The sequence below is a fragment of the Phyllostomus hastatus genome, unplaced genomic scaffold (genome assembly GCF_019186645.2).
Source record: "Phyllostomus hastatus isolate PE091 unplaced genomic scaffold, TTU_PhHast_1.1 phas_contig_210, whole genome shotgun sequence".
Classification (NCBI taxonomy): domain Eukaryota; kingdom Metazoa; phylum Chordata; class Mammalia; order Chiroptera; family Phyllostomidae; genus Phyllostomus; species Phyllostomus hastatus.
This window is the reverse complement of record NW_025333737.1, coordinates 21024321-21046862: the sequence shown is the minus strand read 5'-3', so window position 1 is coordinate 21046862 and position 22542 is coordinate 21024321. Positions and strand designations below refer to the sequence as shown.

At 45.1% G+C, this 22542-nt stretch overlaps 1 long non-coding RNA gene across 1 annotated transcript; it reads right to left on the bottom strand.

Annotated features, from left to right (window-relative positions):
* Nucleotides 1-11735: 11735 nt before the first annotated feature.
* On the bottom strand, nucleotides 11736-22486 carry LOC123817410. The gene is made up of 3 exons (XR_006785420.1): nucleotides 22108-22486; nucleotides 13025-13143; nucleotides 11736-12585 (listed from the first exon to the last, which is right to left on the bottom strand). It is a non-coding gene; the product is annotated as an uncharacterized LOC123817410 (long non-coding RNA).
* Nucleotides 22487-22542: the final 56 nt, after the last annotated feature.

Sequence of the window (22542 nt, the reverse complement as noted above, 5' to 3'; positions counted from 1 at the left end):
TTAAAAAAATCCATTCTGACAAGCTTTATATTTTAGGTAGGGCATTTAATTTGTTTATATTTGTCGTAATTATTAACATTTTCAGGTTTATTTTCATGTTTTTGCTTTATTTCTATTTTTCTCACAAGTTCCATTTATATTTCTGCCCTTTTTTTCCCCTTTTTAGATTGATTTTCCACTTTCACTGTTTTTATTCCACTGGTTTAAGAACTCTCTTTCTATTCTGTATGTGGTTTTTCTAGAAATAGCAGCAAATAGCTTACCAAAATCAAAGTTACCCAATAATTTTACTCTTCTGAAAAATACAAAAACCTCACAACTTCCACTTCCACCTTCCTGACTTATAGGCTATCATTGTGGTGCATTTTAATTCTATCAATTTTTCTTTTGAAAACCACATCTATTATTCCTATTGCTTCATACCTTCAATATTTCGCTCATTTTTTATTTTTTGTATGCTTTATTTCCCCTTGCTCCTCACACTTTCCATCAGGACTATTTTTCTTTTGCCTTAAGTGAAGGTTTGTTGGTACCAAATTCTCCCAATTTTTCCATGTCCGTAAATGATTTTTCACCTTTCACTATGGATATAGAATTGAAAATGACAATTATTTCCTCTCAGCCCATTGAAGATATCATGCATTGTCTTTTGATTTCTGTTGTTGCTAATGAGTAGTAAGTTGTCTGTCACACCTTTAAAAATAATCTTTCTTTTCTCCCTCACTGCATTTAGATATTCTCTTTGTCTCTGGTGTTCTGCAGTTTCATTGGGATGGTTATACGAGGTCTGTTTGGAAAAGTCCCATCATTGTTATTATCATGAGGACAGTTTTCATGACACTGATGTAACCTGGCAGCCAAGGAGAGTGGACTGGAATGTGTGTGCATGAACAATGATGACTTCACTGTACTAGTCAGTGGGGACAGTAGATGCCGGTGAGTGAGCATGCGTACTGTGCGGCTATCACATTAAAAAATAGCTGGGCAAGTAAAGCAACAAATCTGCATCAAATTTTGTATTAAGCTTAAACATTCCTCTGCAGAAACTATTCAATGATTCAGAAGACCACAGATATGGGCAGCTGGTGATTGGCAGCTTCATCACGGTAACGTGCCTGCTCATGCATCATATCTTGTGCCAAGTTTTTTTGTGAAACATCAAATCACCCAGGTGACTCAGCTCCCCTACAACCCAAATTTGGTACCTTGTGACTTCTGGCTTTTCCCAAAACTAAAATCACCTTTGAAAGGGAAGAGATTTCAGGCCATAATGAGATTCAGGAAAATACAAGGGGGCAGATGATAGCAATTGGGAGAACTGTGTGAGGTCCCAAGGTACCTACTTTGAAGGGACTGAGGTATCATTGTCCTATGTACAATGTTTCTTGTATCTTCTTCAGTAAATGTCTCTGTTTTTCACAGTACATGGCTGGGTACGTTTCTGGCGTATGCCGTGCCTGGGATCCCTAGGATCGCTTGGTTCTGAGGGTTGATGTATTTCATCAGTCGTGAAAATTTTCAGCCCTTATCTCTTCAGGTATTGCCTCAGCCCCACCTTTTCTCCTTTCCTTTTGGGACTTTAATGAGATGTTTGTTGAAATTCTTGATCTGTCCTCCATGTCTTTTTTTCCTCATCCATACTTTCTTTCTTTGTCACTCTGTGCCGCATTGAGAGAATGTTTTTCAGGTCAGCCTTCCCATTCACACGTCCTCTCCACATGCGACTATTCCAGGAAATCCGTCCGTGGAGCTGGGTTTTTTCCCTAGAAGTTCTTTTGGTTCTTTTTAAAAATTGCTTAATCAGATTTTGTAGTTTTTTTTTCTTGTATATATTTTCATGCATGGATTTTAATATTGTAATAGCAGTATGTGGTGCCAGGTGGGTACTTGAAATAACAGGGGGAATACTTAGTAATGTATCCAATTGTCTGGCTGCGGGGCTGGGTGCCTGAAGCTAATGCAAAATAGTGTTGAATGTAAACTATGATTGAAAAAATAACATGTTAAACACGGTCGTTTTATAGCCTTCGTCTGACTGTTCCAGGACCTGGAGTTCTGGCAGGTCCGTCCCAGTTATCAGCTGCTCCTTGCTCCTAGTGCTTAGCGCCTTATTCCAGTGTGTGTGTGGTTTCTTCCTTTCTTTTCCTTGTTTTCTTTAGTCCTTCCTGCCTTCCTTTCCTCCTCCTCTTCATTCTCTCTCTCTCTCTCCCTAGCCCTTCTTTGCATTTAAGTTTAACCTGATCTTTTTCCTTGACATTTTATATGTGGGGATTCCTTTGAGGTCTGGGACAAATTCGGCTTCCTCTGCAGACGATCCGCTTTGGCTTCTGCCAGGTGCTGGAGGCATCACTGTTTCCTGGGCCGACTCCAGTTACACTCTCCACTCACTTGGGGTATTCAGACCACCCGAGGAGTGTGGATTTTCTGCTGTAAACTGTGTCGTGGACAGCTTGCGGTTTGAACGTTTTGTGGTGAGTCCTGGCACATGTGTGTGCACACACACACACACACACACACACACACACACACACCCCTTATCCTCTCCAGTGCAAAGTTTGAGGCGGATTTCCTTGCAGTCTCCAGGAGGATGTGAGAGGCGTTTCCTCGACTCTCCAGGCACAGCCTTAGGGGATGTCCCATCTTTATGCTGGAAGATCTCTCATAATCACCCCACCCTGGGCAGACCCAAGGCTTTAGCTCCTTTTTCACAAGTCTCATGAGGTCACGGATACCGAAGTTCAAGTTCTCCAGGTTCAACAAATGCCCTTGGAGTGCTGTGCTCCTCTTACGTCACTGAGCTCCACTTCACCCAATCTCTAGACAAAGAGTTCTTCACTTTGCTGCTTATTCACTGATACTCTTAAGAAACTGCCTTTAATCCAGAATTTCCTGTTGTTTTTAGCAAGTATATTGATTCACTTGCCCTGTTTCCAGAAATGAAAATAGATTTTATGAAAAACACCACTCATCTTTGATAATTCAGTAGTCTCCCCTTAAATAGTACAGATACACAGAATCCACTGAAAATACACGGCCGTTTTTGTAGGTTAATCATACCGTGTATTTGGAAAGTGCTTTTAACTTTTCAAATTGCTTTCACATGTATCTGTGGTTCTCCAGAGGGGTGGTACTGCCCTTCAGGGGAGTTCTGAAAAGTCGAAGGAGTTGTTTTGATTGTCGTTATAAATGGGGCCATTATGGGCATTTAGTGGGGAGCCAGGGATGCGAGGCTCCTCCAAGGCACAGGACAGTGCTGCCCGTGGGGTAATTGTCCTGTTTCTCCTGCGACTTTTGAATGTGCCCCTGGACACTGAGAGACTAAATGTCTGGCGAGATTTCAAGGGAGGGGGTGTGTTTTTTTCTTCTATTTTCTTAACCCCTGTTGAAACTCAGGGAATTATTTGAACACTGTACTGTTAATAAGGCCCAGCTCATTTATGGGAATATCTTTTTCATTTTTCTCCACTTTGATCGCCTTCGTCTTGGCGCATTAGTCTTACTTTAATTAAAATTATAGCTCTCTGTTTCTTACCATACGCAAACAAGTCCAGTTTGTCATCACTTACCCTGACATTCGCTACATTGCGGCGAACACCTCTGCTCCTTGTTGCCCTTAAGTTCTAAATCCAGACTAATGTGTTCATTATAATTTGTTGCTGTCATCTTGCTTCTTCACCGTGCCTTTTGGGGGAAGCTTGCCAGGGAATTTATAGATTGAACTAGTGATGGCAGCAAATAACTTACCAAAACCAAAGTTACTCCATAACTGAACATAGCAGGAGGGTGGCCACAGGATGGCACATAACCAAATGTGTGAGGCTGTGTTTCAATAAAACTTTATTTATAAAAACAGGTGGTGGGAGAGACATGGAATGGGGTTATAGTTTACCCATTCCTGCTCTACGCAATGCTGCTTCCAATGCTCTCCAGACAGACACACAGAAACAACCAGAAAAATCATGCTGCATTATAATTCTCTCCTTCGTACTTTTCTGTATTTCCTAAATTCTATAACTTGTATTGTTATTTTTATGTATCACTTTTACATGTGTGAATTTATGTTTATAACTTTATTTATTTATTTATTTATTTCCTGAAGGGAGGAGGATCCCACGACACATACACATAGTTCCAGATAGAAAGGACACAAAAGCGGTGTTGTCACAAGTCTCCTTCCCCCTTCTGTTCCAAGTCCCCTCTGTTTCTTCTCCACAGGAAACCAGTGTTATTCAGTCCTTTGTGTCCCGAGATGTGTGACCATGTGGCAGCCAAGTCAGCAGGGCCACCATGGTGGACAGCTCCAAGGGACACCATTTATACTGAGCTCCTTGGATGCCACCAACATGGACTGCAATGGTGTTGTGCCCCTGGGGTTGTGCGACGTAGCAACCTAACCAAAAATGTTTATTGTGTGTGGGGGTGTGTAAATATGCACTTGCAAATATCTGTAGATTTATATATGTGTGTGTGTATGTTTTTCTAAGGCCCCCTCTTTGAAGCAAAGAATAGTATATTATGTCCATTGCTCTGCACCTTGCCTCCCCCCCACTTAATAATATATCTTGATACTTTTTCCGTATCAGTTTATAAAATGTCCTCCTTCTTTTTGATGACGACGGTGATGATGATGGTGATAGTGATGGTGGTTACGTACCGCGTCCTTTGTGTCTGCCCAGAATTGTTCCAAGGACTCTGAGCGCATCAGCGCCTGCAGCACTCACAGCGACCCCATCAGAGAGGCACAGAGAGGTTAAAGGACTGACCCCCGGTCACAGCCCATCCATGCTCACCCTGTGAGATTAAAAAGAGTTTCCCCCTGGTTCCTTCTAGGCCTTGTGTGGTATCGAGTCTCACATTTCCACCTCTTCTCCATTTGGAGTTCTTCCCGCTATAGGTATGAAAGATAGGGATCCAATCCCGTTTTTCCTGACGGCTCCGGTTGTCTCCAGCGCTGCTTCCCCGCTGTTTCCAGACGCCGGCTTCCCGCCTGCCCAAGCCTGGAATGGTGTGGAAGCAGCTCCACCGTCTGTGCAAGCAGGTGCCACACCGTTCGAACTCCTGGGGTGTTGTCATTGGTGTTACTATCTGGTAGGGTTTCATGTCCTCCTTACTTTGCTTTCTCAGAGCCATTCTGGATATTCTTGACTTGTGTCATTTTTCACATTAAGTTTTTTATTGTGGTGAAATAGACAATACATAAAATTGACCACTTAACAATTTTTAAGTGTACATTTCAGAGATACTAATTAAGTGCATTCACATTGTTGTGCTACCCTTTACCACTATCCGTTTCTGGGACTTATTTTTAATCCATTTCCAGAATTTTTTTTATCATCCCAAGCTGAAACTGTGTATCCACTGAACAATAACTCCCATTTTTCCCTCCCTGTGGCCCTGGCAATGGTCATCCCACTTGCTTTCTCTAGGACTGAGACGACTCTCAGCGGCTGAGATAAGTGGGATCATACAGGACCTGTCCTTTTGTGTCTGGCTCATTTCCCTTAGCATATTGTCCTCACAGTTCCCCCACAGTGTAGCCTGTATCACTTCTCCTTCCTTTCTGTAGATGAATGGAAGTCTGGTGCGTGCAGATGCCACGTTTTGCTTCTCCGTGTCTCTGCAATAGACACGGGGTTGTTCCCACCCTTTGACTATTGGAGGTAATGCTGCTGTAAACATGGGCGTGCTCCATATTAACTTCAGAATTAGTTTGTTCAGGTCCAAACAAAAAAACCTTTGTATTGCTTTTATAATTACCCTCCACCGCCCACCAAGCTCCCCCATCCACACCCCCGCCCCAAGAATCACTTATTAACTTGGTTCCATCACAGCACGGCCCGATGCCTTCCTGGGCCTTTCTCCCTTTGCCTGCAGTGCCGCCTGTGGTTTTGGCTGCCCAGCATTCCTTCCCCTTCTTCTAGTAAAGCTGTAGAGCTGCTCTGCAGGCTCCCACTTGGAAAACCACCTGTCCTTTGCTCTCAGTCCATGAGTCCAGCCACTGGCTTCAGGAGACGGTTCTGAGGGACTTTACTGGAACTGCTGATAATAAACTGTATTTCTTGCACACACCTGCAGATCCCACCCTCCTCCAGCCTGATGGAGCTCCCAGGGGCTCTCAAACATGCCCTGGCCTCCCTGCCTCCAGAAGGGCCTCCTTGCAAGCCGCCTCCTGCACAGGCCCCTCTGTGAAGCCTTTCTGCTCTCCCCTCGTTGTCAGCAACTTCAGGGCTGCTGTCTTCCTGCCCCACCATTTCACCTCTCCTCCCGTCTAAGAGCCACCTTCACACTCACCCGACCCACGGTAGGCCGTCCGCACGTTCTCACCGTGGGCACAGGTCCCGTGCCTCTCACCTCCCCGTTGCCCATGGCAGGTAGCACGGTGTCTGTCACAGTGCAGGTGCTGCTTTGAATTGGGTTAAATGAAGCTTGTCTTCCTCTGCCGGCTTAGGCTCGAGCACGGCCACCAAAGGCCTCCCACACCAGGTCCAGGACCTCCGGGGCTTGTTACTGCCATTGCCCGCTGGGGCCTGCAGTGTCTGGGTACAACCTGCTTCCCCCTTCAGGTCCAGCTTTACGTTCTGATCCTGGTCGCCTGCAGGGTCCTATGTGTCCCCGGTCTCTGTGCCTGGGTCACCACCTTCCCTGTCCAACTCTGTGGTGAGTTTTGAACAGCAGGAGGCGGGCGGGCGGACGGCAAAGATATCCCCGGGCCCAGCTCGCTGCGTGGCGGGCTCTCCACCTCCGTCGCAGCTCTCTCTTCCCGAGAAGTTCTCTGCAGTTGATTTTTTTTTGGTGAACGTGTGTGTTTGTGTGTTTCATTGCATTTCATGCCCGTCTTGATTCTTTCTCTTTATTTCTAAACATTTAAAATGCACTTATTCAACCAGTGTTTACTGGGTTCGCGCTTCTTCTGGGCCTGGGTGGTGAATGAGACAGGCGAGGTTTCTACTCTCACGGATTTTACATCCTCCTGGATGCGGGGAGGGAGCAGGCAATTAGCAAGGAAACATAAATTAGCACAGTAATCTCAGAGAACGAGAAGTGCTAAGAAGAAGATAAAATAAGATAATGTGCTAGAAGATGATTTGAGGAGAGGGGGAGACTGTTTCAGATTGTGGCGTTTCTGCTCCCTTCTTCCTGGAATCCAGCCTCCCTGCCGCAAGGAAGCCCATGGGAAGACCCAGAGTGAGGATCCTCGAGGCCCTCCGCTGAGCTCCCGGCAGGAAAGGAATAAGGCAACAGACCAGAAAAGCAATAGGTGAGGAGGCAGCTTTGGGGGTTGGTGAGAAAAGGTATTTTCGAGGAGGTGGTATTTGAACTGAGATTTGGAGAGTTACAAGGAGGTATCCATGCACTGAGTGGAGAAAGAACTTTTTAGCATGAAGGAACAACATATGCAAAGGCCTAAGGAGGGAAATTCATTCCTCTTCTCCTTCCTCTTCCCCTCTGCCTCTCTCCCCGCCGCCCCCCCCCAACTCCCCCCCCCTTCTCCTCCTCCTTCTCCTTTTTCTCCTCCTTCTTTAGAAATGACAGGGGTGGAGGCATGGTATAGGTTGGAAAAGCAGGCCAAGATCATGCCAGGCAGGGCCCGTCGGGCTGCGCCGATGGAGCTAAGAGCAGTGGGAAGCCCCTGCAGGGACCTGCTCAGTATCACATGAAGACCGTTCTGGCTGCTCCAGGGACAGACCTTCTGGGGAGTCCCAGAGGGCCAGTCAGAGGAACAGCTAGTCTGTACGATGGGTTCCCTTTGCAGAATTTTAACCTGTGAAAGCAGCCAACATACAGAAAGGTACAGCGGACATGGTGCAGACAGGGACACCCAAGTCCGGAGAAGTCCAGTGCCTGGAACAATGGTCCAGCACCGATCAGAAGTCCACGAGACCTCATGGCGCAGATCAAGGAGCCTGAGCGGGTGTGCAGCAAATGCCATTTAGTTTAATTTCCCCTATTTTCCTTCAGTCACCAGTTTGGTAAGGGGAGAATTTCAACCATCTGCAAGTAATCCAAATGCCTTACTAACCTGCCTACTCGCCCACCCCCATACAAAAAAAAAGAAAAACAGAAACCAATTCCCGAGCTTGCACGCCTGCATTCTCCACAATCATCTCTGTATTACAGCCCTTGTCATCTTACATTACACATGAATAACTAATCAACCAAACACAAACCCACTGATGAAAAAAACGCACATGTTGGATCTAGACTGTGAGCAGGGTAAAGAGTAATATTAATTTCACTGGTAAATAACAAAACGGGAGCAAACACGAGTGATGTTGAGACAAGAATCGTGTTTCTGAACACTTCTGGGATGGGAAACGTCCCAAGAAACAAGGAAATGGGGAAGCTAGGGTCAGGTTGACCGTCTCTGGAGGGACCAATGCCACCCTTTTCTGGCATTCATAAGCATCCTGGGTCCACCCGCTGGCCGTTTGAACTACCACCCGTTGTCTCGCCCAGCTGAACAATTCATATAATAATCTTCCACTATCCCCTCCTGGACATGTAGGTGCTAGCCCCACTCACCAACCAATCTGGAAGTGGACGCAGGCTTCTAGAACTTCCGTGGTGTGCAGCGCCACATTAGGTATGTGGTAGGTGTCTGATAAATGCATCTGTCCACAAACTTCCTAAATGCAGTCCATCTCTGCCTCCATCATTTTCCTGCCATGCGTTTTCGAACCACTAAGGAGGGGCTCCTGATCTCCAGGTTCAGAGAGTGGTCTGGCACTTTCCTCCTCCTGGACTTCTCTGTGGCGTCTGACACTGTTGAGACCCTTCACGTGTCCCTTGTGACCCAGAATTTTTCCAATTCTAATCTTTTCTCCCTAACCACCAGCGATTCCTTTACCTCCTTCAGCATTTGCAAGTGCACATTCCACAAAGACTTTGTTTTTCTCTCCTGTCACTCTTTCCCTATGAGAAATTCATTGCCTCTCTTGTTTCATGTCGATGCATGTATCTATCACCATCTGCCACGTTGTATGCAAAGTACCTGTTTATGGGCCTATCTGTCCACCTAGGTTGCAAGCTCCTCTTGGTGCCCCAGTCAGCTAGCTGCTCAGCACACACCAGGAGGAAGTCTCTATGCTTCAAACTACGCTTGCAGGTAGACTGGGTAGAGAGTGTTATCCCCATTACATGGAGAGCCCCCTCACCCCCACCGCAAAAACAACAACAACAAGAGAAGCTCAGGGAGGTTAAGTTAACATTGAGAACAAGATTCCTGGTTGCTGGCGACTGAGAGTCTGTGTCTTCAGTGCGGTAACCATCCAGATAGTGCCGATGGTGAAAGGACTGTCAGTCGAACCTCAGTGTTGTCTAAATACCGGCATCTTTCTGTGCTCTTCTGAACAGCCTTAAATTTGCCAGTTCCTCTCTTAAAATATAGCCCACAGGACTGAGCATAAAACTGCATGTGGCCTGACCCGCCAGCGCGCACTGGGATTATTGCTTCTCTCCTTCCACACTCTGCAGTTCTATTAATAGAGCCTAAGATTGCATTAGGGTTCTCGACAGCCTCCTTGCGCTGTAGGTTCACATCAAGCCTTCTGTCAAGCCAGCCCTCCCCATCAGCCACTGGGGCGATTGATTTTTTTTTTTTAATGTTCATGATTATCTATGACTCACACTAAAAGATACAAAACAAGGTCTTGCCCTCCTTCCTTGTGTGGCATCTGCTGTGTGGGTGATGGGGTCTCGGGGGCCTGTTCGGGAGCCAGGGGCATGGCCGGCCACCATGGAGACGGCCTCCAGCATCATCCCATCCACAAAGGCAAGAGGAGGGTGATGAAATGAATTTTCTGGTCCACTCCAAATTATTCCTACGTTCATCCCTTCTCCTCTTGGGTTATGGGCCCTTCTTCATCTTGTTCTAATTCTGGGTGTTTAAACACAGAGCCTCTCATTCCTCCCACCCATGGGCATAGCTCGTTTTATTTCGTATGCCCTCTTCAGGCGGTATTATTTTTAGCAGGAGTGTCTTACTCAGCAATTTGCTCTACAATCTATTTCCTATTGTCCCCACATCTAATCTTTTCTCTTATTCTTTCCCTCCCTCTGTCTCCGTCTGTATGTCAATATTATGTTTGGCCAAATAGATTTGATTTCCACCTACATGAGTCCCCTCTTCAGAGATTATAGTGCTACCTCTCTCTCCTTTTTTCTTGCATTCATTTTTTGTAGTGACTTGAAATTAGTTGTTTGGTAGTTGTAGGAACTGCAGTGCAAGTTATTATGGTGGATCTTGGTTTCAACCCTAGGAAACCTTTGGATTTGTGGGGCTTGGGTCTCAGAATTTGATGGCGGGGTTCATAAGTCGGGAATCTGGGGCCCTGAGCTGCAAGACAAGTTCTCTTTCCTCAGCCTACAGTAGAGGGAACTGCAAAGGGGCATAAGCAGGCGTTCCCACCATCCGCCAGGAGAGGGCGTCATCCCCACAGTCCTCCGCCTCTGGAATTTCTCAACGAACTACACGCTGTCTGGGGGGCCTCCTGAAGCCTCCAAGATAGGATGGGATGACACCACGGCCATGCTGCCGTTGCTACCTTGGCCACCTCCAATAGTGTGTCAATGGTAAAAAGAATGTTGAAGAAGCAGACCCAAAGTTGGTCCAAACGAATGCGTGGGTCTGTGAGTCTGAGTTAGGAGCTTGCTGGAGGACAGGCAAGCCGACGGGGCTCAGAGGCCAGGCGGTGGCCGTGACTTTGAGAACACTTGGAGTCCACGGATGCAAGCTGCAGACCGTGTGAGGGGGTCCGGTGGAGGCGCCCTGCATATCGCCAGCTGTGACATTTAGATTTGTTTGGCAAGGCAGGTCACGGTCGGCATGGGGCAAGTTCTGAAGTGGGTGTAGAAGTGTCAGGGAGGGTGACGGAGGCACCGAGTCAACCATTTCCAGGTGGGGTTAAAAGGCGTAGCCATTTTCCTCTGGGGGCCCCAGCACCTTTCATCAAGACTGAGTTGGTAACTGATTAAAAAAGAAGAAATGGAAGATTAAGCCCGAGAGGCCAGAGGAGAAAATGGTTTCCAGGTGGAAAGGACTGATCCTCTATTAACACCACCGGGTGTGCAAGCAGCCCACGGTCCCCCCACCCTCCCAGGCAGCGCTGGGCGACCGCCAGCTCCAGGAGGCAAAGGGCTCCCAACTGCCAAGCAGTGAAGATGTTTAATAAAATATTTACCTACGTGTATAAGAATAATGATGACAGAATGACAAACAGCAGCTAACAGCTTTAAGGTGCATGGGAGAGCAGCTCTGGGATATTTTTAATGAGAGCGGTAACTCACTGTTTAATTCCTGACACTTATCTGCTGTGGCTACTGCACCCACACTCCTGTGGGAGAGCCGTGTTTGGGGAGGGGATTGCTGGGATGGTGTAGAGCGCCCCCTGCAGGAAACGGCCCCCCCCAAGGGCTGCAGCCAGCCTCACTTTCAACTCCATACTCCTATCCACCTCTCCGTGACTCCTAGAGATTAAAGATTTCTGAATCCCGGCCGCACCACACCTGGAAGGATCCTGGGCTCTGGCCACTCAGTGAGTGATACTGATGTTAGTTAGGAGTCTGACCTGTTCTTATTCAGCTGGATTTGCCGGCAGCATTTGCCCTGGTTGGGTGTGATGATACTGAGCTGGCGACAAGGGGAGAGGAAGGCAGAAGGCCCCACAGGGAGCAACACTCTCCGGCCCAACACTACATTTCTAGCTGTGTCCGGCGTGAAAATGCAAAAGAAAACATTTGGCTGAACACGTTTTATTTGTTTTTTGGGTTTTGTTTTTGTTTTTGTTTTTGTTTTTTGCATTTCCTTGGCTAGTTTGGAAAGACAAATAAAAACAAAACAAAACAAAGTTTCTCTATCACTTAAATGGAAAAGGCCTTTATGCCTCTGAATGTATCAAACTCTTGTTAGGGGTAAATAAGTTACACACAGAAGTAGCTGTATGTTACATCAGCAGTGTCTGAAAATTAGAATTTCACTTTCTCTCAGCCTCACACCCTTTTTTTCATGTTTTCCCTCCCGATAATTTATACCTCTAGTTATGACGGTTAGAAAGATACCATCTTGGTTTTCCCATGTTCTACACACCTAGAAGAAGGACCAACCTAGGATGTGTGCACGCGCTCACTGTCTGTTTCTTGGAAGAAAACACACTAGCCCTGAATTTAAGAGCATGCTCAGAAGTCATCATTGAGGAAAGAGCTACTTATTTGTTTAAAGGAAATACATGGGGAGGGGGGAGGGGTGGGTGGAGGCGGAAGAGGGTATAAAAGGGATAAATCACAATGGGAAAAAAATACAATAAAAAACTATTAAAAATAAATTTAAAAATAAAGGAAATACAAAGGGCCCATTACTTTCAGACATGGAATTTATAGTCGCTGGGATTTCTATGAATACAAATTCATCTGCCAAATATTTTCTGGTAAAAATAGGGTTTGCTCTTTTTTTGGTGCCAAGTCTGCCATGTCGGTTCTTGAGAGTAAGGCTTGTAACACCAGGAGACACACGGAGTGAGCTGTCTCTTTAATCAGTGAAGCGCCCGGCGTGGCGGCGACATGCAATACCAAAAGTAAACGAGGAGCATCCTGTGAAAAAAAAGCAAGTTTAAATTAATCTCGCTCTTCCAATTTGAAAACACGCTCACGGTTGTTAGTAACCGAGTTAAGACATTTAAATCATACATAGACTTTTGTATGTTGACAGTGACCTTTTGTAAGTGTGCAGTGGGGATAAGAAGATGAGCACGGAGATGCTCCGGAAAGAGCATTGTAGGTAATTGAACATGAAATGTGTTGCAATCTGATAACATTAATAATATGCAATCACTGCCTTAAATCTAATATGCAGCTCATTTGGCCAGGGTCAAACTCAAGCGCTCTAAAAATGTTAGCATGTGAATCCTCTTGCAAACCTGTACAGAGAGCAGCTCCATTTTTGTGCACTTTGTAGTATGTATGTGTTAGTCGTCTACTCTGTGTGACAGATTACTTCCAAACTTAGGAGCTGCGAACAAGTGTTTATTACCTCACACAGCAGCTGAGGGTCAGGAACCGCAACGGTGGAGTGGAAAGGTCCCGGCTCAGGGCGTCCCGTGAAGTGGCACTCAGGACGTGGGTCCGCGTCGCTGTCATCTGAAGGCCTGGCTGGGGTTGGAAGATCCACTTGTAAGGTGTCCAGCCCACCACGCTGGCAAGTTAGTTCAGGTTGTGGACAGGAAACCTCCATTCTCCCATCCAGCTATCCCAGCGTCTTCAGGATATGGCACCCGGCCTCCCCCAGAGCCAGAGGCACAGGAGTGAAGCGGCAGCCACAATGCCTGCCATGACCCAGCTTCCCAAGCCTCCCAGCACCGTGTCCTTCCTCCATGTTCCGTTCATTAGTAGCCAGTTGCTAAGTATGGCCCAGGAGGAGGGGAATTAGGCTCCACCTCTTGGAGGAGCCATAAAGAATTTGTGGACATATTTTAAAACCACCAAGACCCCTCCACTGATGGCTGGGGCAGTTGAGACTGATGGTGGCTCATGGTCGCCGAGCTACTGGAGAGACCCATGTGCAAGGCGGCAGGCCGTCTCATTTTCCTCCAGTGGGGCCAACCCCACACAGAGCAAAACAGAACACCCCACATTCCTGAGATCACTGCACACAAACCCCAAATCTGCCTCTTTAACATGGCTGAGGTCTTCTAAAAGCAGTAGGAAGGTTCATGCTTGGAAATGAATGAAATAGACACTAGACTGGAAAGTAGGAGCCTGCTTTCCTCTCGGTCAGCTCAGTGACCTTGAGAAAATACCACTTGTCTCAGGGATGGTTTCCTCCTCGGCAAAACCAGAGGGACCAACTGAGTGGTTCCTGGATGTGGTTGCCCATCCCAGTCCCCTGGAGAATGAAGGAGTCGCTAGTCTTACATTAGGTCTACGCACTGACAGCCGCCAGGAACCTGCATCGTTGAAAAGGAGTCCGAGGGACCACTGTGCCGACGGTGCCGACGGTGCCGACGGCGTGGCTTGCTGGACGGAGTATGTGACCTCTCCTGCTTCCCGCTCTAATGCTATTTGAACTCTCCCCTTCCAGCTGGATGTGCCCAGGTAACTCACTCGTTCTCGATCCTCACTACCATCTTAGGGGAACTAAAAAACAAGATGCCTGGGCGCCCTCCCCAAGCAAAACAAATCAGACCTTCTGGGATGGAGCCCAGGGGTCATTATGGTTTGTTGGTTTTCATCAGTATGTTTTAAAAGGATTGTGTTCAGCCTTGGTTGCATATTTGAATCATTGGGAAGTTTCCACTACCTGGACCGGTTAAATCAGAATCTTGTGGGTGGAACCTACCAGCATCAGTGTTGTTGTTTTTTGTTTTAATTCCCAGGTAAATGTAAAAGATAGCTGCATGGACCTATGTTTGCCTCATCTGAGATCATTGCAGTGCTGCCTCGCCCATCAAAGATTATTCAGAAGCAACATTATTCAGAAATCCAAGATGCCACAGCACTCCAAGAAGAAAACACTTTCGAAGTGGAAGGTATTAAAAATTAAATGGAAGGGAGTTCCATTGCTGGCACTGCGGCAGACCAAATAACGTGCAAATCCTCCCATTATAAATCACCTATAAATACTGGTCAAAACGCAATAAACACTCATGGAAACAGGGGCAGAGCCCGTAAGGCAGGGTCCCCGGTGCAAGATGGCAGTGAGCACGGTGAGCGGGCAAGTCGAGGTGGAACTCGTCTCGGGCAGGTGTGCTGGCCCCGAAAGGCTGAACTTTGGGCACCAAAATGGAAAAGAGACTGTGGCTTGGGCCCATTAAAAAATGGGGAGCCCTGACTGGTGTGGCTCGGGTGGTCGGGTGTCATCCTGCAAGGCGACGACGGGTCGCGGGTTTGATTCCTGACTGGGACACACGCCTGGGTTGCAGGTCCAGCCCCCCGTCTGGGCCCGTGTGAGCCGCAGCTGACCGATGTTTCTCTCGCACGTCAATGTTTCTCTCCCTCTTCTTCTCCCGCCCTTCCCCTTTCTCTAAAAATAAATAAACTTAACAAAATAAATAAAACAACGGGGAGATGGAACTGAAGTGCCCACAGAAAGTGGGAACCCTCCAAAGGATGAATCATTATAGAAATAATTCATTGGAAAAAAATCTCCCCAGCGGCACAGGGAGACAAGAAAATTTAACTGCCTTGGCATGAGTTGAAAGTGGAGGAAAAAATCTGTTGCTGAGAATTTGGGACGACAGCCCAGGCTTCATGTAAATTTGGGGCTGGAATTTACCCTACCTGTATGGTTTAGGAGCCCCAAAGCTGAAAACGAATATAAAAAAAATACAGACCCAATATCAAACTATAAAATGTGCATGGCTACGACCCACCACATCCAAGACACGAGAGTCCTGGGAACCTCGGGCAACAGAACTATCAGACAGGCTGTGTACAGAGTGGGCTAAAAGCGACTAAAGACATAAAAGAAAGACATTTGAAACCATGGGAAAATAGTCTTACACCATTAAAAAAAAGGTAGGCATGAAAGAGAACTAAATAGAACTTGTAGAAGTTACACACATCGTCATTGAAATGAAATGCTCAGTGGATGAGCTGCAAAGCAGACTGGAAATAGCCGAGGGAAACACGGCAAATGGATCCGAGGAAACGGCCCGGAGAGCAGTGCAGAGAGACAAAGCGGAGGGAAGTCTGCGAGGAGGGTTCAGAATAGGCTGCGTGGGGGCAGAAGGTGCATTAGACGCCTAATGTGAGTACCTGAAGGAGAGAATTGCACAGAAGCAAGGAAGACAGGACTTATTGAGATGATGACCGAATGTTTTCCAGATTTGAAAAAAAAACGACTCCTGAAATTTTGCATGTACAGTGAATCTTGAGCCAGGTACATGAGAACTTCATACCTGAACAGAGAATGGCAAGAAGGCAGGGAGCCAAAGAAAGAGGAAAATCTCAAAACAGAAAGAAAAGGCGGAGGACCCACCAAGGAATGACATTTAGATGGGACAGCAAGTGTCTCAGCAATAAATAGAGAAACAAGAAGACGTGATACAGTCAAAAAAGTGCTGAGGGTAAAAGAACTCTCAATCCAGAATTCTGCACCCAGAGAAAAATCATCATTCAAGGATGAGAGTGAAATAAGACCATTGTATATTCATGGAGAAAGCATGTCAATCACATAACCTCCCTGAAAGAATTACTAAAAGACAAGTTTCAAGGAAAAAGGCTGGTACCTAGAAAAAAAAAAGAATAGTATGCTAGAAACAAAGGTGAATACATTGGTAAGCATGGGTAAAACTGAACAATGATTATATAAAACTAAAATAACAGCAGTGCCCTGGTTGGGTTAGCTCAATTGGTTAGAGTGTCGAGCCAATACACTAAGGTTGCGGGTTCAATCCCTGGTCAGGGCACATACAAAAAACAACCAATGAATGCATAAATAAGTGGAAATAAGTGAAACAACAAATTGATGTTTCTCTCTCTCTCTCTCTCTCAAAAACAAAAAAAGATTCTTAAGTGAAAATAAAATGACAACAGTGATTAAATTTAGGGGTATAAGAACCAGGTGGGTCCAAAATAACACACAAAAGGGAGCATGAAACTGAAGTTGGAGCATTCTTAGCTTACTGCGTAGTGTTAGGGCTGGTTGGGTCAAGTGTACAGGTTAAAAATTGTACTCACTAAAATAATAGAAACAGAACCTGTAACTTTTGAATTAGTTAAAGAGGAAAGGGAAACAAAAAACTCTTATAGCAGAGAAGGAAGAAAGTAAACAAAAAACTTAGAGAAAACAGAATAAATATCAGGTGCAAAATGAGAAAGGAGACAAGTTAAAAAATGTCGGAAGTCAGTACATTAATAGCCTGTCTTATACATGGCTAGTGGGGATACAAATTGAAGAGCACTTTGGAACATAGTTTAGCATTATGTTGTAACATTTTACATTCATGTATCTTACGACCCAGTAATCACTCCGAAGAAGAGAAATTCTTGCCTACATGCAGCAGAAGAGAAGAATGCTCGTGACAGCTCTGCTGGCAAAAGCAAAATATCGGAACGACTCACACACCTGTGATAGGAGAATGGACAGACCCAGCTGCGGCCTAGTCACACACGGAGTAGTATGCAACTACAAAAAGGAGTGAACCACAACCAGATGCAACAATCTAGTTGAATCTTAACACTATCATGTTGAATAAAAATAAAGCCTCAGAAAGTCTTCATAAAATGTTAAAACAAATGTGTGATAAAAATTTGATGGAAATTCTTTAAAAAGCAAAAGAATAACAAATACAAGACTGAGCCCTGGCTGGTGCGACTCAGTGGATTGAACACCGAACTGTGAGCCAAAAGGTCTCCGGTTTGATTCCCAGTCAGGGCACATGCCTGGGTTGCGGGCCAGGTCCCCAGTTGGGGGTGTGTGAGAGGCAACAGATTGATGTATCTCTCACACATTGATGTTTCTCTTCCTCCTCTTTCTCCTTCCCCTCCTCTCGCTCTAAAAATAAATGAATAAAATATTTAAGAAAAAACAAATACAAGAATGAGATTGGTGGTTACTTCGGGGCAGGGGGAGCATGAATGGGGAGAAGCACATGGTCGCTGTCATTGTTACTGTTTTCGTCCTCTAGTTGGGTAGGGTTACACGTACTCATGACATCAAAAAATACAATGAAATAGAACAAGGTCATGAATATACCTAGTGATGACAGTATGTTTATGCCAGACATTCTGATTAACATATTCTTGCACCCCTAAGTTCCATTAAAAATATCGGCAATCACATTAAGTGTAAATGGGCTAAATGTACTAGTCAATGAAATACATAAATGAACCAGGGGCTCACCTAAAACTTAAACAGACACAATAAGGTTGAAAGCAAAAAGACGAGGGAAGATACGCCAGGCAAATGCTCACTAGAAGCTGCAGTAGTTTTATTTATAGCAGGCAGTTGGCTTTACAGCAAAAAGCACTAGGTTTCAAGATCATCTGTGCATATGTTGAAGAATCACTTCACTCAGAAAACACAGTCTGTCCAAGCTTGTATATACCTAATAACACAGTCTCAAAACACATAAAGCAAAAAGAGAAATAAAACGTGAAAAATGAGAAAAGTGCAGAGTCATAGGTTTTAACGGCCCTTTCTCGTGTACCTTATCCATACTTTAAAATGAATGTTCCTCTCTAGGAAAGTTTGAGAGATTTAGAGGAGAAACTGGCAAATTCAGTTATGTAAGGAGATTTTTATGTGCCACTATAAAAAGCAATAGATCAAGCAGACAAAACATCAGTAAGGCTATAGAAAATCTGGATACCATAATTAACAAGCTTGATTTAACAGACCCAAATAGGATACTACACTTAACAATTAAAGCATACACATTCTTTTCAAAACCACATAGAATATTTATGAAAAGCTGACCATTTACTGAAGTAAGATTCCACAAATAACAAAAAGCCTGTTTCATGCAGATTACCTCCTCTGGCCTGAATTCAGTTCAGTTAGACATAAATAACTAAAAATCAAAACAAAAAACTTAGGTTTAGAAATGTAAAAATAAACAAACACATGTAGTGAGCCAAAGAAGAAATCATATTTGAAATCTAAATATTCTTTGCCTGGGTTGATAATAAAAATTCTACATATCTTGTGGAATGTAGTTTGAATGGTACCCAGAGTGAAATCTGTAGGCTTAAATGTTAAAAAGAGAGAGAGAAAAAGAAAGGGAAGTCTGAAAATTAATTACTCTAACCACCAGTTGAAGAAATTTTTAAAAAGCCAACAAAATAAACCCAAAGAGAGAATAAAATAATATGCAACATGTATTAATAACACACTATATATCTTATATATTATATACATTCTTATATGTGACATAGGTTCTTATATGTAAGGGATATCAATAATATATAAAAGCAAAAGTTATTGAAAGAAAACAGTGTTAACCAAACTAAAAGTTGATTCTTTGAAAACACTAATAGAAAGTAGGAAGAAACAGTAGTTAAACGGAAAAGGGAGCTCTCTGGAACAACTCATCCAGAAAAGACACATGTCCAATAGTGTTTGTAATTAAAAAAAAATGGGTGTTATGGATGGATGCAGCAGAGAAAGTATATTGAGAAAACTATGAACAGCATTTTATTAATAAATGTGAAAACCTAGATGGTGTGGATAATTTTCTTGAAACATCTAAAGTGTAAAAATTGACTCAAGAAGAATATAAAACCTAAAGACAACCAGAGCCACTAAAGAAATGGAATCAGTAGTTAGAACTCAACCTAGGAAATGTTTATCCCAGACCCAGACATTTTACCAGCGAGTTCTACCAAACATGCAAGGAACACATAATTCCAATTTATACACACTGTTCCAGAAAATGGAAAAAGAAGGGACATTTACCAGTTCATTTTATGAGGCCAGTATAACCAGACAAATGCAACACAAGAAGGAAAAATTACAGCCAATTTGACTCATAGGCATGGATACAAAAAAAAAATCCTACAGTGAAATGAGATGTTGACCTTCATTCATTCATTCATCCTTTCAGTCACTCAGCAAATATTTATTGAGTGTCCACCACGCACCAACAGGCACTGTGCTAATACATGGAGAGCAGGAATGGACAGGAGATTAGGGCTTGTGGGAGGAGATGAGCAATAAAACAAATGATTACACGGGGTAAGGTACATAGAGGACATTCTGGCAGGATGAGAACAGGGCACATCAAGGGGTATCTGACCTGGTCAGAGAGGTTAGGGACAGCTTTCCACACACCAGTGGGATAAGAATGAGTGTGGGAAGAATGTTTAGGAGGCTGTTGCAGGGGGCTCAAGTGGGAGACCTGGGATGCGGTAGCGGGAAAGATGAATTTGAGAGATATTTAGGAAGACCAAAATACTACATTCTACAGACTTTCATGATAGACTGCACTTGGGAAGTGGTCAGCCTGGAAAGGGGTCAACTTTGTCTCTAGGATGATAGAGGCAACCTTAAAAGAGGTTCAGATTTAGGAGAAGAAAGCAAGGTTTGGGACATGTTGAGTTTGGGGGGACCTTTAGGAAGGCTACGGTTACAGGTATTGAAGAGGAAATTACCCAGAGTTTAGACCTTGGCGGGGAGGTCAGGCTGACGATTTTGAGTGGCGTCAGCTTGTCGGTGGTATTTAAACCCATCCCTCAGAGGAGCACGCCCAGAGAGGGTGTGAAGCTGGGGGAGAGAATGAACACAATATTTAAAGAACAGGCGGAGGACGAGTCAGGGCAAAGAGATGGAGAAGGAATGGCTGGAGAGATAGGAGGGAAACCAGAAGAATGTGGGCATCAAGGACACCCAGGAAAAAGTGAGTTACAGGAAGGGAGTGTCCAACAGTGTCACCGGCTGTCGAGGCTTTCAGAGGTGGAGGACTGACATTGTGCTTCTGGAATTCTCCTGACCCGGGGGCTACATTAAGTGAGTGAGCTGGAGAAGAAATGCATAATAATAATAATAATAATAATAATAATAAGCCATTATAATGAACATAGTGAGAAGGACAGCAGGAGGGAATTTTTAGGACAATGAAACTCTTCTGTATCTTGGTTATGGTTACTTGACTTTGGGTGTTTGTCAAAACTCATAGAATGATAGATCACAAAGAGTAAATGTTACTCCATGTAAGTTAAAAATATGTAAGTAAACATGGAGATTTAAGCGTTAGCTCTCTGACTCGGTAACTGTAGTGCTAGCCCCTCTCAGGGTTTTAATTTGGTTCATTGCCAGCTTGTTTAAGTCCCCAAAAGGGAGCAAGGGCACCCTTCTCTCGTTTGGTGAAGGACAGAGTCAATACACAGGCAGGAGAGCCGAAGGGCATTGTACTGATGGCCAGAACCCCTTTTAGGAACTGACTGGTGGGGGCAGGGCACAGCCAGGTGAGCTTGGCTCCTCTGGGCCCCCGATGTAAAATGAAGGGTTGATCAGGAAAGGCCTTTCCACCTCTCATGGTCTGTAGTTCTAGCAGAAAAGTCCCAAACACAAACCTGTTGTCCGCCTTTTGTTGTTGAGAATAATCATAATAAACAATTACCACAACAACGACTGGCTCTTAAACACATCAGACCACAGATGATCGGGGAAGCAGCTTGGAGCTACAGAAAACGCTTGAGCTTGTGGTATAAAGCTTTCGAGCACCTTCTAAAAAGTCAGATGAAGTAATGATTGATAATAAGCATGACCCTTCTCGGCTTACAGTGAAAAAGGCACTTTTGTATTTGCTCACTTCTCTCTCTCCTCTCACCCCATCAATCCTGACAGGGAGGAATTATCCCAATTTAGGAACCGGGGAGATTAAGAGTCTGGTCACCCAAGTCTTTGGCTGGTGTTTAGATTTTCCAATCCTTCCCCTTTTCCAAGACCCACAGTGGATTTGGTACAGTTTTGGTGTTGAGTGTATTCCATTGTGTCCTAATCCTATGACAATTTAATGGAAAAGTGTTAACTGGGCATCAATTCATGCCATATGAACTCCATGTATTGTAATAATTTAAAACAATAGGGATAACTGTTTTAAATGCCCCATAAATCGAATCCAGCCTGAATTTGGCCAGCCTGGAATCTGCTGGAAAAGTGTGAGATGCCTCTGGGAGGCTAACAACATTGTCTTTTTGGAGTTTTCAGTGCAGGAAGGGATGAAGCCAGTATTTATTAAGCACCTACTGTGTGCTAGTATCTGTAGCTGCACCACACAGCTCCTAACGCGGTGGGTGGCGGGGAGGGGATGTCTGAACCCACCCTCGGGCTACCTCCCCAGATGGCTGGGGGCTTGGATTATTTTAATCGCAAGCATTTTACTATCTTCATATAGACATAATAAAAGTATACGGGAAGAGTTGGAGAGGAGTTTCCTGAGATAAACCCCCTTCTCAGCCATCCCAGAGCCGCTTCAAAACTATTTTTCACTATATACAAAATTTTCTTTGAACCCCCATAATTTGACCTTGACTGCCTATAAACCCATTTTATTATTTTTTAAAACGCTGTATGATTAGCGCGGAAACCCTTTCTTCGGCACTTTCTCACCCCTGGAATCGCGTCAGTTTCGCAAAGTTCCAAAATAACCTTTCCCGGGCACGGATTCGTACCTCTGCCGGGGAAGGGCGGGGAGCGGCGCAAGACGTGCCGGTGTGCTGCGAGAGCCAAAGAGAACTTCCAGCGCGAAAGGAAAATAAAACTTGTGGCTGGTGTTTATGCGAGAGCGTCTCCGCAATCCTGAAGCCCCCCGATTCTAGGGGGTCTCGGGGTCCACCCGAGGAGCGCCAGGGTTTGGGTTTGATCCCGACGTCCTTGACCTAAATTTCTGCGCGGTGGCTGGAAAAAAGGCGCAGAGGCGGTCGGGCGTCTGGTGCCATCCCCGGATCCCGGCGGCCGCGGCCAGCGAACTTGAATGGAGAGGCCGAACTAGCGGGGGTCGTCTTCTCCCCAGCCCGACTGAGGATCGGCCGCTAGCTCCCCGCGCCTCCCCCTCCCCCGGTCCACCCGCTCCACGCAGCCCATGTGATTCAAGAAAGTCGGGGTGC